The sequence below is a fragment of the Mirounga angustirostris genome, unplaced genomic scaffold, assembly GCF_029215605.1.
Source record: "Mirounga angustirostris isolate CCGP_5_RB_7025 unplaced genomic scaffold, mMirAng1.0.hap1 SCAF_13, whole genome shotgun sequence".
Classification (NCBI taxonomy): domain Eukaryota; kingdom Metazoa; phylum Chordata; class Mammalia; order Carnivora; family Phocidae; genus Mirounga; species Mirounga angustirostris.
The window spans coordinates 27845670-27857761 of NW_026991721.1; the positions used below are offsets into that span (position 1 = coordinate 27845670).

A 12092-nucleotide genomic window follows, 5' to 3' on the forward strand; every position below is an offset into this window, starting at 1 on the left:
ATGACTATCATGAGGAGATGACATTTGACCATAAGGAAAAGAAGTTTCTAGGCCTTAAATAAAATTGAAACCTAAAAATGAAAAGGAATTTCTGTGGATCTCTTTGAGTATTTTGAATTTTCAGGTCATTTCTTTTAGTCTCAAAAACAAAAGGGATCCATGGTAGATAAAGATTTGATGTGACCTCCACATTTTACAAAGGGTACAAATGATGTTGGTTTAGTTAGTCTTCAGGTAAATAACTAACTACAGGGTGATGGAAGATATAGGAAGTATATAATCAAATTTAAGGTATTAAATTCAAGCTATGAAGATCAAAACAATAGTGAAATATATAGTACTGCATTGCTGTGGAAAAAATTCAAGGTTGTTATGCTTCAAGGATTAAACATAACAACAAATTGTATCAAATGAACTAGGGAAGTTCCTCAAAATGGCTTTTACTTGAATACGATTTTTCCCATCAAAAAGGCAAGAGTCTCCTAACTTGGTGAACAGTTCAACATTTAGATACGAAGATAGTCTTCCTTTAACATTTAAAACCTTCCATTGTGATAATTTATATGCTTTAAAACACTACCGATCAAGTGGTTGAAGTACATAAATAAGTAATAAAAAGCACATCAAAGTAGTTATGACGAGACAGCCAGATGGCAGAGAATTGCAGTACTTGCTGTAATTTTATCAAAATTACTATTGTCATGGCATGTTAGTTTTCATAAGAATTTGTGCAGTCACTGATCTCATACAGACAAATTAATTTCAGGTTCTCTCATGTGTAGTCACATAACAGCTATACTCGAGCACGCACAAAAGAAAATTAAATAATCATAGTCACGTAAACTTGAAAAGCAGCACAATATCTTAAGTTTACTATTCCATAACGTCTTGGGATCAGTGATCATCTCTGTTATGTTAGACTCAAACTGATCTACAGTGGTATAGCCATTATGTAGTTTCTGCTCTGTTTAGTCTTCGTTATATAAAGGTACTGTGTCATGTATTCTCTTAGTGAAGAATTGTTATAAGGCAGTAATGTTGTAATTCCTACATTTATGGCTTTTCTTCAAGTTTCATTCCTTTATCTCTTTTATGTCTAAAGGGATAACAGAGCTTTTTATGCTTCCCTTTAAAGATAAATACAGATATGAAACCTCAACAGTTAATGAGTTTAAACGATATTTGAATTAAGGATGTTCATTACAGGTTTCAAACGTTCTCCCTCGTTTCTTTGTCACAGAATTATGAAAAGAAAACCTGAGGCTGTGCATTATATGTACCTCTGCTGTTCATATCCAACCAACAAGTTTCAATTCTAAAGGCTCCTTCCTGAGGTCATTTGTTTTTATTGTCTCATTTCATAGCCCAGTTCTTTCTACCATGCCGTATCCCACTGTGTATCGGATTTGGTGCATCATCAATGTACACTAGGCCTCAGTTTCCTTATGACATGGGTGTTTATCTGCTGTATTTACTTCAGAGACATTGGAGGTTGTGCTGAGAACTTCATGTTCATTAAAGTAGGCTGCAGTTTTTATGACCTTAAAATGGGAAAGACAAACACTTTCAGTAACTATTTCAATGACCTCAAACAAGTTATTCAAGCAAGTATAAAGTATATCACCTGGCAAAATGATGGCAGTCATAAATATCTTAGGAAAAGTCCCTTTAGGTATTTTAATCCTTTATTCTTTTTCCACCAAAAAAATGCTGTAATTAACTTTACACTAAAGAGAAAGAGTTGTTCTAATTCACTGAATGTTAGTTATCTGTGCTCAAGTACTCTGTGGTTTAAATGTACATATAGCTTTTATTTCATGATACTGTTTTCATATTAAAAGTAATACATGTTTTAGAAATCTCAAATGTGTAAATTTTTTTTCTTAAAATATATAAGCTATGGGAAAAAGTTATGCATTTTAGAACGCTGTGGCTTTTTCAAATTTGAGTTCCCACTTACTCTCCTGGCTTTTTCTCAGTAGACGAGATGGGAGTTTTAACAGCATCTCTCTTTGGGGAGAGGTTGTAAACAGGAGTGCCCCTGAAAGCAATGCTCCATACATGTTCTATGATAGTCTTAAGTGTTCCTTTTCTCTGTAAGATACTGTCATGTTATTTCTCAAATACCTTACTTGAAATTACTATAGATAACATAATTATACTCAGGATTATGAAGACTTTATATTTGGTGAAATGTCTCTGAGTTATATTACTAAGGTATAGCTTTAAAAATTAAGTGACACACTAGGAGCTTATAATCAAAATGTTAATGGAAATGGAGATAAAGATATTCATTGCAGCATTATTAATGCTAAGAAAGACAGGGAAGCAAGGTATCTGACCATGGGAGCATTGCTAAGTGGACTGCATTTTATCTATGGACGATTATGAAACATTAAGCATTTTTCCATAGTTTTTCATAGCACAGAAACTTGCTTATGCTATAATTTTAATTAATAATAACATATCACAAAATGTATATACATGTCATCTAAATATGTTTTAAAAAATCTAGAAATGAATATTTTAAAAAGACAGGCTGAAAACTTGTCATGCTGTTAAGGTGGTTGTCTATGGGTGCTAGGATTGTGCAGTTTCTTTTCTGATGCCTTATATGTTTTCTATATTTTCTTAGTCTTTTATGATAAACATGTCATTTTCTTGTAATATGGGAAAAAAGAATAAATGGAAAAAAGTACACATAACACATAAGAATTTAAAATATCACATGTAATTCCAATCCCACTGTATACTTTTATTTTTCAATTAGCAATAATCGCTCCTCGGATAAACCTCATTGGCTACGAGGCTTCCACTGCACAAGTATCATTGTTGTACTTTCTATACTGTAACATTGACTTTTACATGTCTTTACTCCTTAAGATTGTGAGTGTGAGTCCAGAGACTATATCCCTTGTTCCTAGCATAGGCCCAGCAGATAAAAGTTGCTTAGTACGTTTTCAGTGAATGGGTGTGTGATATTCTATAGGAATACCTGTCTTTACGTAGTTGAAATTTATTTTTCTATTACTTTTGTTCTGCTTTTTCTACTTACCGTGACTGCATAATGCTTTTGCATGACTTTGCATAAACTTCATAATAATAGTCTCAATGTTGTTAAAACATTCTATGGGATTAAAAATCATTATCCTAGAGATGGATATTTCAGTTATTTCCTATTCTTGTTACTATGGACAGAATTGCAGTGAATATTCTCACTCAGTTACCTTTATGTTTCTTTCCAACTATTTCTTAAGATAAACTTCTAGGACATTACTGTTTCTTCAGAAGGTATGACCATCTTTATAATACTTGCTTACTTGCTATATGTTGCTCTATTGTATTGCCTATTGGTAATACAACCAGCAATGAGTGAGTATATTGATTTCTTTATTACATTCATCTGAATTAAGTATTAAATTTAGATATTTTTATTGCATTTAGTGGATCTTTTAAAAAATCCAGGCTGCAAAAAAAAAAAAAAATCCAGGTTGCTTTAATTTGCATTTATTTGATTACAACTTCCCTTGTATCAGTTTTCTAATCATTTTTTTACTTTGTATGAATAGTCTGCTTATATCCTGTGCTCATTTGGAGTTTTTGAAATTTTTTTGAAATTTTATTTATTTATTTGACAGAGAAAGAGAGACACAGCGAGAGAGGGGACACAAACAGGGGGCGTGGGAGAGGGAGAAGCAGGTTTCCCGTGGAGCAGGGAGCCTGATGCCGGGCTCGATCCCAGGACCCTGGGATCATGACCTGAGCTGAAGGCAGATACTTAACGACTGAGCCACCCAGGCGCCCCTGGAGTTTTTGAAATTTTTAAAACTTCATTTGAAAACACTAATTATACATTAGAGAAAAACCCATTGCCTGTTATATTTGATGCAAATAATTTTTCCAATATGTGATTGTTCCTTTAATTTTACTATATTTCAATATACAAGAGTTTAAAATTTATATATTATAATCCATTGACCTTTTTTCATGTGGTTGTTTTACTGCTGAAAATGAGCAGCATTTTTCGATACAGCACAATGATGTACATTGCCAACCTTGTACGAATATGACTCATTTGTATGTAATTCATTATTATGAAGTACAATTATGTGTTTCTGGGTTCGGTATTTGGGTTGATTGTTTTCCTCTTTGGATTTTCTCTTTCTGTGTCTCTCTTCTTTGTTCTGCCCTGCCCTTCCCTTCTGTCTTGACTTTTCTTGCCCTTACTAAGTGTCTTCCTCACTGTTCCTTGCTCCGCCATGAGCTTTTGCTTGCCTGTGATGGAATGAGACAGCAGCCAATTACCAGATTGTACTGCTGTTCATATCCTACTGTGATCTCTTGGTTTAAATGCCTGAGAAATATCAAGCCTTCGTGTTAATCAGAAATCAGTTCATATGTTATACATGTATGCATACATGTGGATAGATGCATGTATTTTGAGGAAAGACAACACAAATCTAATGATATACTTCTTTGTCCGTAATTATAAACTAAGGCTGGGACTTGCCTCGCATCTGGGCAGCTGCACATGAGACTGAAGACTAGATTGCCTCCCCGCCATGCAATTACCTCCATTCTTGGGACAAAGTCTATTGTTTATTGATCTTGATCCTTCCTTAAAGTGGAGCCTTTGCCGTGTGGTACTGATGAGCTAATGCTACTTTTGGATTCTCACACTCTGAGTGACTCAAGGAGCCTCCTCTTAGCTCATTGAAAGGTTGTTGTGCTGGATGAATGATTGTTAAAATCTATGAAAGTCACAGTGTCCGCCTTCTAGGGCATCATTCGTCCAATCCTTCACCTGGTCATTTTTGAGTCCCTATTATGGGTGTAGGACCAGGCCCAACAAAGTTAGGAGAAAGCATATTCCTGCTCTTGAGGTACTTAAAATCTAGCTTGGGAGACAAAATGTGTGTGTGTGTGTGTGTGTGTGTATAATATATATAATATGTGTGTATAATGTATATAACATATAATTGGAAAAAATAAAAAGATAACATGAACTAGTTAGATAAGCAAGAGAGACTATAAGGGTGCAGAACTATATATAGAATTTAACATTAGGGATAGAAATCTAAAAACAGGGTGGCATCAGCTACAGAAGGTTTTATGGGTTGAATTGTATTGCAAAAAGGTATGTTGAAGTTCTAACCCCCCAGTTCCTGTGAATGTGACTGTATTTGGAAATAAGTCTTTGCAAATGTAATCAAGTTAAAATGAGGTCATAGTTAATTAGGGTGGGCCTAATTAGTTAATTAGAACACTAAATGACTGACATCCTTCTAAGAAGACAAGAAGAGACAAAGACACAGATTCACAGAGAGGAACTTTGTGATGATGGAGGCAGAGACTGAAGTGCCCTAGCTGCAAAGAATGCCCGAGATTGCCAGCAAACCACCAGAAGCTAGGAAGTGGCAAGAAAGCATTCCCCTTTACAGGCCTGGGAAGGAGCATCGCCCTGTTGACACTTTGATTTCAGACTTTCAGCCGCCAGAAGGGAGACAGATGTTTACATTTCTGTTGTTTTTGCTCCTCGGAAGGTGGATGTGAGGCTGTGCTCTTAAATGAAAGGGATTCAGATTGACAAAAAAAGAGGGCTACCTGGTGAAGGAAACCTCATTAGCAAGGGTAGGAGTGCCTTTATAGGGACTGTAAATGATGGCTGGAGTGATGATCTCTGAGACTAGTGCAAGGTAATTCGAGCTGATAAAATAGATCCAGCTGATGGAAGGCCTTTAATAACTTAGGGAAGAATTGACACATTTTATTCCCTCATGCATACATTCAACATTTACCAATTATTTTCTGTGCATCTCATTAATAACAGGAAGCCACCTTGGTTCCCAAAATTATTCAAGAGTAAAGCTGTTGGGAAGCACTTTCTATGCTTTTATTTTCTCCTCACCACCAAATTTTAAAAATTAGTTATTTTCATTTTTTTAAGATTTCACTTATTTATTTGAGAGTGAGAGGGAGACACCACAAGTGGGAGGGGCAAGAGAGAGGGAGAGACAGAATCTCAAGCAGACTCCACACTGATCATGGAGCCCAATGTGGGGCTTGATCCCAGGTCCCTGAGATCATGACCTGAGCTGAAACCAAGTGATGGACACTTAACTGAATGTGCCACCCAGGTGCCCCCCAAATTAATTATTTTTAAATAGGTAGTTCACATGGTTCAAAAATTAAAGTTTCAAACAGGTGTATATTAAACTTTCCTATCTACCACTACCCCCTACCTTCCCTGTCAGGCCAGTCCCATGCTCACCAAGAAATTATTCCTATTAGTTACCTGTTGATCTTTCCAGAGATTTTTTTATGCATAAACAGAGAAATATGAATATGTACCTCATTCCCTTTACAGAAATGGTAATGTTCCAAATACTGTTTGCATTTTGCTTTTTTTCACTTAACCACGTATGTTTGGGATTTTTCTGTAGCAGTATAAAAAATGTACTCCTTCATTTTTCCTGATATATATTTTTCCATTTTGTGGATGTACCATAATTTCAGTTGCTTTCAGCTGTAGGACATTTAGATTATTTCTAACTTTTTACTTTTAAAATCAGTGCTACAATGATTAACTTTGTACTTTGTACATTGCACATATGTGTAAATATATTGGGATACATTTCTCTAAAGTAAATGGGATAAGGCAAACATTTTTTTTCAAGTAGATGGGATAAGGTGTCTAAGTAATTTTTATAGATATTGTCAAAATGTTCTCTAAAGAGACTATACAATTTGCACATTCTCCAGCAACATATGAAAGTGCCTGCTCCATATATAACTTTGATAATATAAAACTTTGAACCTTTACCACTGGCAAGGTAAAAAATGATCTTTTGATGTAATTTTAATTTGCAATTCTATTTTTTTAAATGAATTTGATCATTTTCATATGTTTAAGTTTCCCATTCTTTGAACTGTTAATATCTTTGCCTAGTTTTCTATTGAGATTTTGCTATTTTCTTATAGATTTGCAAGAGTTTTTTTTTTATATATTGGGAAAACTGCCCTTTGTGATTTGAGTTACAAAATTTTTCCCAGATTATGGTTTCTCTTTTGATTTTACTTGTGGAATTATCCATGCAAAAATTTAGTTGAGAGTGAGAAAGTTTTTCCCTACTTTTTTACCTTAAAAAATCATATAAGATGTGGTGCCTGACTAGCTCAGGTGATGGAGCAAGCAACTCTTGACCTCGTAGTCATGAGTTTAAGCCCCATGTTGGGCATGGAACCTACTAAAAAAATTATAAAAGAATCTGAAAGATATTTTCAAGTTATACATTTAAAGTGATGAAAATGGAGAAAGAGAAGTGGCCAAAGATTACCTCTACATTTTTGAGTTCAGGAGTCTGGGAGATTGGGAGTCTAGAATTGATCTAATGACTGGAGACAAACATTTCTGTCTTTTCTAATGTATTTCTCCTCTTCCTCCTCCTCCTTCTTCTGTATTTCGTAACAGTTGTTTTGAGTATGGGTTCTGTTTTTCTAGAATTTTCTAGAGCAGCAGAGATGTGGAAGCTATATTTATGAGAATAAAATTAAATTACCTGGGAAATCATTATTCAGTGAAAGACAATTATAGTTTAAAAATAGTGTTCCAAAGGGTCTATGAAGTTGGCTTTGGGGGTTGAGAGAATGAATGAGAACCAAATGTTTTATTCATTGATGTTACAGATGAAGATTTCATTTCTTGTATTTTCTTCATTCATATATTCAAATGGCAGTACTTATTGAGTGTTATCATTTACCAGATGTTACCAGTGCTGTGGCTTCAGCAATGAAAAACAGCAGCAAAGCTCACATCCTCCTTTAATTTGCTTGGTGTTTGGAGAGTAAAAAATTAACATGTTCACCGGTTGTGATATGTCCTACGAAGGAGTTAAAAGGGAGATGGAATCAAGAGTACTGGAGGGGGAGGTACTGCTGCTTTAGGTAGTATAGTAGGGACAGTTCCTTGAAAGGGGGAGATTTGAACTGATAAATTGTGGGTGATACAAAAACAGAATAGGGGGTGGGAGCCAGAGGCAGACGGTGGGAGTGAAAATGTGCTCTGGGCAGAGATTAGCGAAGAGCCTAAGGCAAGAAAGAGCTTGGTTTCTTCTAAAAACAGAAAAGCTGAAGATTTGGCTAGAGCAGAAAGAGCTAGCGGGAGGGAGAGCAGTAGAGCTGAGGACAGAGATCGGAGCCTTGTAGAACCTGGCGAAGATTTGAATTTGATTTTACTTTAAGAACAAAGAAAAGTATTTAAAACACAATCGGTTTTCATTTTTAACATATCACATCAATTACATTGTAACACCATGTGAGAAATAATGTAATTTGACAGTGGAAAAAATACTTTGTCTTTTTCGCCACCATCGTCGACAACTTTAAATACTCCCCCATTCAATCCTCATACTCTTTGTCTCATCGCCCTGTTTATTTCTTCATAGAATTTATCTCAATCTATGGGGCACCTGGATGGCTCAGTCGGTTAAGCGTCTGCCTTCGGCTCTGGTCATGATCCCAGGGTCCTTGGTTCGAGCCCCGCATCGGGCTCCCCGCTTGGCGGGGGGCCTGCTTCTCTCTCTCCCACTCCCCCTGCTTGTGTTCACTCTCTAGCTCTCTCTGTCAAGTAAATAAATAAAATCTCAAAAAAAAAAAAAAGAATTTATCTCAATCTATAAACATGTTATATACTTTATCCTCTTCGTTCTTAAAATTTTTCCCTTCAAAGAACCTTTATCTCCACCAACTTCGGCTATCCATTTGCCCTCCCGCACTTCGGCTATAATCTTGAAGTCTATCTATTTCCAAAAACTGAGTAATAATAGTGACAATAATGACAATAGCACCTACCATTTATTGAGCTCCTTCTGTATATCTGAGCAGTTATACCTGTCCAGCTCTTTCTATAAAAACCGCACACCTCAATGAGGCCGTGTTATTGTAACTCCCATTTGGTAGACAAGGTTATGTAACTTTCTAAGGTCACAAAACAACTGGCCAAGTCAGGACTCAGCTTGGGGTATGACCGATAAGAAAACCTGTAATTTTGCTTCCTAAAGCATCTCCTTCCCACACATCTCCTATTTCATCTCTTGTATTTCCCATCACATGCGGAGCCCTCCAAGGTCCTCCTCTGGTTCCCTGGTCTCATCCTTCTTCCATTTCAGCACAGCCCTCCCTGGGTCCCTTACCTCTAAAACCTACACCAGTAAGAAAACTCTTACAAAGGCTCCTTTGCCAATATCCTGGAATTCTCCAGTCTCTTTATTTCTCTATGCCTTCTGTCTAATTTCTCTCTAACTCTTGAATTAGAGGGAAAAAAATATGCTAAATACCTTCCACCACAAGTTCATGCTGTCCAAACTCATCTAAGTGGGGCTCAGGAAAATGTTCTCCACGTCTCATGGTCTTCCTAACAAATTTCTCCCAGTAGCTTCTGCAAACCTTTTTCTCACTTCTCAGTTGTCCAGTTCTTTCTGCTGCATTGTTAGTACTGTAGTGACTACCTCACTGTGAGCTGTAGTTTCCTCCCCTGCACCAATGAGATGGAGATGGGTTGTTGCAAAAGGAAATGAGGGACCTCAGAAGAACACGGGGTGTCTGGCACTTATGAGCTTAATAATGTTCACTAGATCTGTGTTAAATCTCAGTGAACATGTCTCTTACTCAAAGAGAGAGATTCTCATCTTTTCTAGCTCATGGAAACTGTCCTCTTCTTCTCCATCTCAAAACACACTTAAAAACACAGAAATATATTTTCTTTTCTTTTTTTAAAAGATTTTATTTATTTATTAGAGAGAGAAAGAAATCATGAGTCAGGTGGAGGGGCAAAGGGAGAGGGGGAGGAAGAAGCAGACTCCCCGCTGAGCAGGGAGCCCAATACAGGGCTCCGTCCCAGGACCCTGGGATCATGACCTGAGCCAAAGGCAGCCGCTTAACTGACTGAGCCACTCAGGCTCCCCTTGAGCTTATTTATTTAAAAAATTAATGCTCTCTGATAAATTTATGAGATCAAATGATAGACATTAGGGTAGTTGAAACTTTGCTAGCCAAATTTTTATTTTATTTTATTTTATTTATTTATTTGACAGAGAGAGATACAGCGAGAGAGGGAACACAAGCAGAGGGAGTGGGTGAGGGAGAAGCAGGCTTCCCACCAAGCAGGGAGCCTGATGCGGGGCTCGATCCCAGGACCCTGGGACCATGACCTGAGCTGAAGGCAGACACTTAACGACTGAGCCACCCAGGGGCCCCTTGCTAGCCAAATATTAACAAAAACTTAAATAATTGGTGATGAGCTTGAAAATTGAAAAGATGATTTAGTATGTTTAGCCAATGATGCATTTCTTCTACTTGTATCTACATTTTTTTGAAGAAGTTTGGTTTTAGGTATAATAATCCTTAAAACCAAGCTATAAATCATCTGCAATTAAAAGGAGACTGAATCTCTGTGATATCAAACTAAGATTGTCACAAATAATGAAGCACATCCTCTCTTATTGCTTAGACAAAAATCATATTTTAATGATAATTTAATGAGAGAAGATTTTTAACCATTAATAAATAAAATACTTAAAATACTGTTTTATGCTTTTGCTAATCATTTTTTTTAAAGATATTATTTATTTATTTGACACAGAGAGAGAGAGCACAAGCAAGGGGAGCAGCAGAGGGAGAGGGAGAAGCAGAAGCAGGCTTCCCGCAGAGCAGGGAGCCCAACGTGGGGCTCGATCCCAAGACCCTGAGATCATGACCTGAGCAGAAGGCAGACGCTTAACTGACTGAGCCACCCAGGCGCCCCTTGCTAATCAATTTTTATTTGTACTTTTTTGTATATAGTATATCTATGTCGTACATTCAATATTCTGCATATTATACAATAATACATGTATACATTAATGAATAAACGCATATACACATTCAGGGGTGCACACTAAATTTTTAAATTATAGAAGTATACAATCAAACAATGTCAAAATTAGAGTATAAAGTTTGAATTCTGTGACATGGCATTTCAGGTTCATCTTTCATTATTTTTCCTACACTCAGCCATATACAACAACTAACAGAAAATTGATATGCTAGTAGTTCCCAAACTTGTGTGCATATTAAAATCACTTGGGGGTCCTTTTCAAAACCCAGGCCACCTCTGACAATTAAATCTCATTCTCTAGAAATGGGACATGGGCAGCCCTGTATTTTAAGTTTCCAAAGTGACTTCAATTGCAGGCAAGTTTGGGCACCATTGACGTATGCCTTAATGTTTCAAGCCTAGGGGCCTTTGTACATGCGATCCCTCCCACTATCCCTTGTCCATTGAATGAACTCCTCCTCTACTCTTCATTAAAAACCCAATTCAAATGCCCATCTTTGAATGCCACCCACCCCAACCTAAGTCACATAGCCAAGTAATCCATTTTCAGTTTTTGCATGACACTTTTTACTTTTTGTTTTTGTTTTTTTATTCCAGTATAACTAACATACAATGTTATATTAGTTTCAGGCATACAATATAATACAATATAATGATTCAACAATTCTATACGTTCTATACGTTTTTCAGTGCTCATCCAGGTAAATTACTTTTCACCCATTCCCCACCCCCAACCTACCTCCCCTCTGGCAACCACCAGTTTCACAACCACCAGTTTGTTCTCTGTATTTAAGAGGCTGTGTTTTTGTCTCTTTTTCTCTTTGTTCATTTGTTTTGTTTCTTAAATTCCACATTTGAGTGAAATCATATGGTATTTGTCTTTCTCTGACTGACTTACTCATTTAACATTATATCCTATAAGTCCATCCATGTTGTTACAAATGGCAAGATCTTATTCTTTTTATGGATGAGTAATATTCCATTGTATATATACCATTGTATACCACCTCTTCTTTATCCATTCATCTATGGATGAACACTTGAGTTGCTTCCATATCTTGGCTATTGTAAATAATATTGTAGTAAACATAGGGATCCATACATCTTTTTGAATTATGTTTTCATTTTCTTTGGTTAAATAACCAGTAGTGGAATTATTGGATCATATGGTATTTCTATTTCTAATTTTTTGAGGAACCTCCATTCTGCTTTCCAGAAT

The 12092-nt window shown here is 36.3% G+C and overlaps 1 pseudogene; it reads right to left on the bottom strand.

Annotated features, from left to right (window-relative positions):
• Window positions 1–2704: 2704 nt before the first annotated feature.
• LOC123858180 (U4 spliceosomal RNA) lies at window positions 2705–2827 on the bottom strand (annotated as a pseudogene).
• Window positions 2828–12092: the final 9265 nt, after the last annotated feature.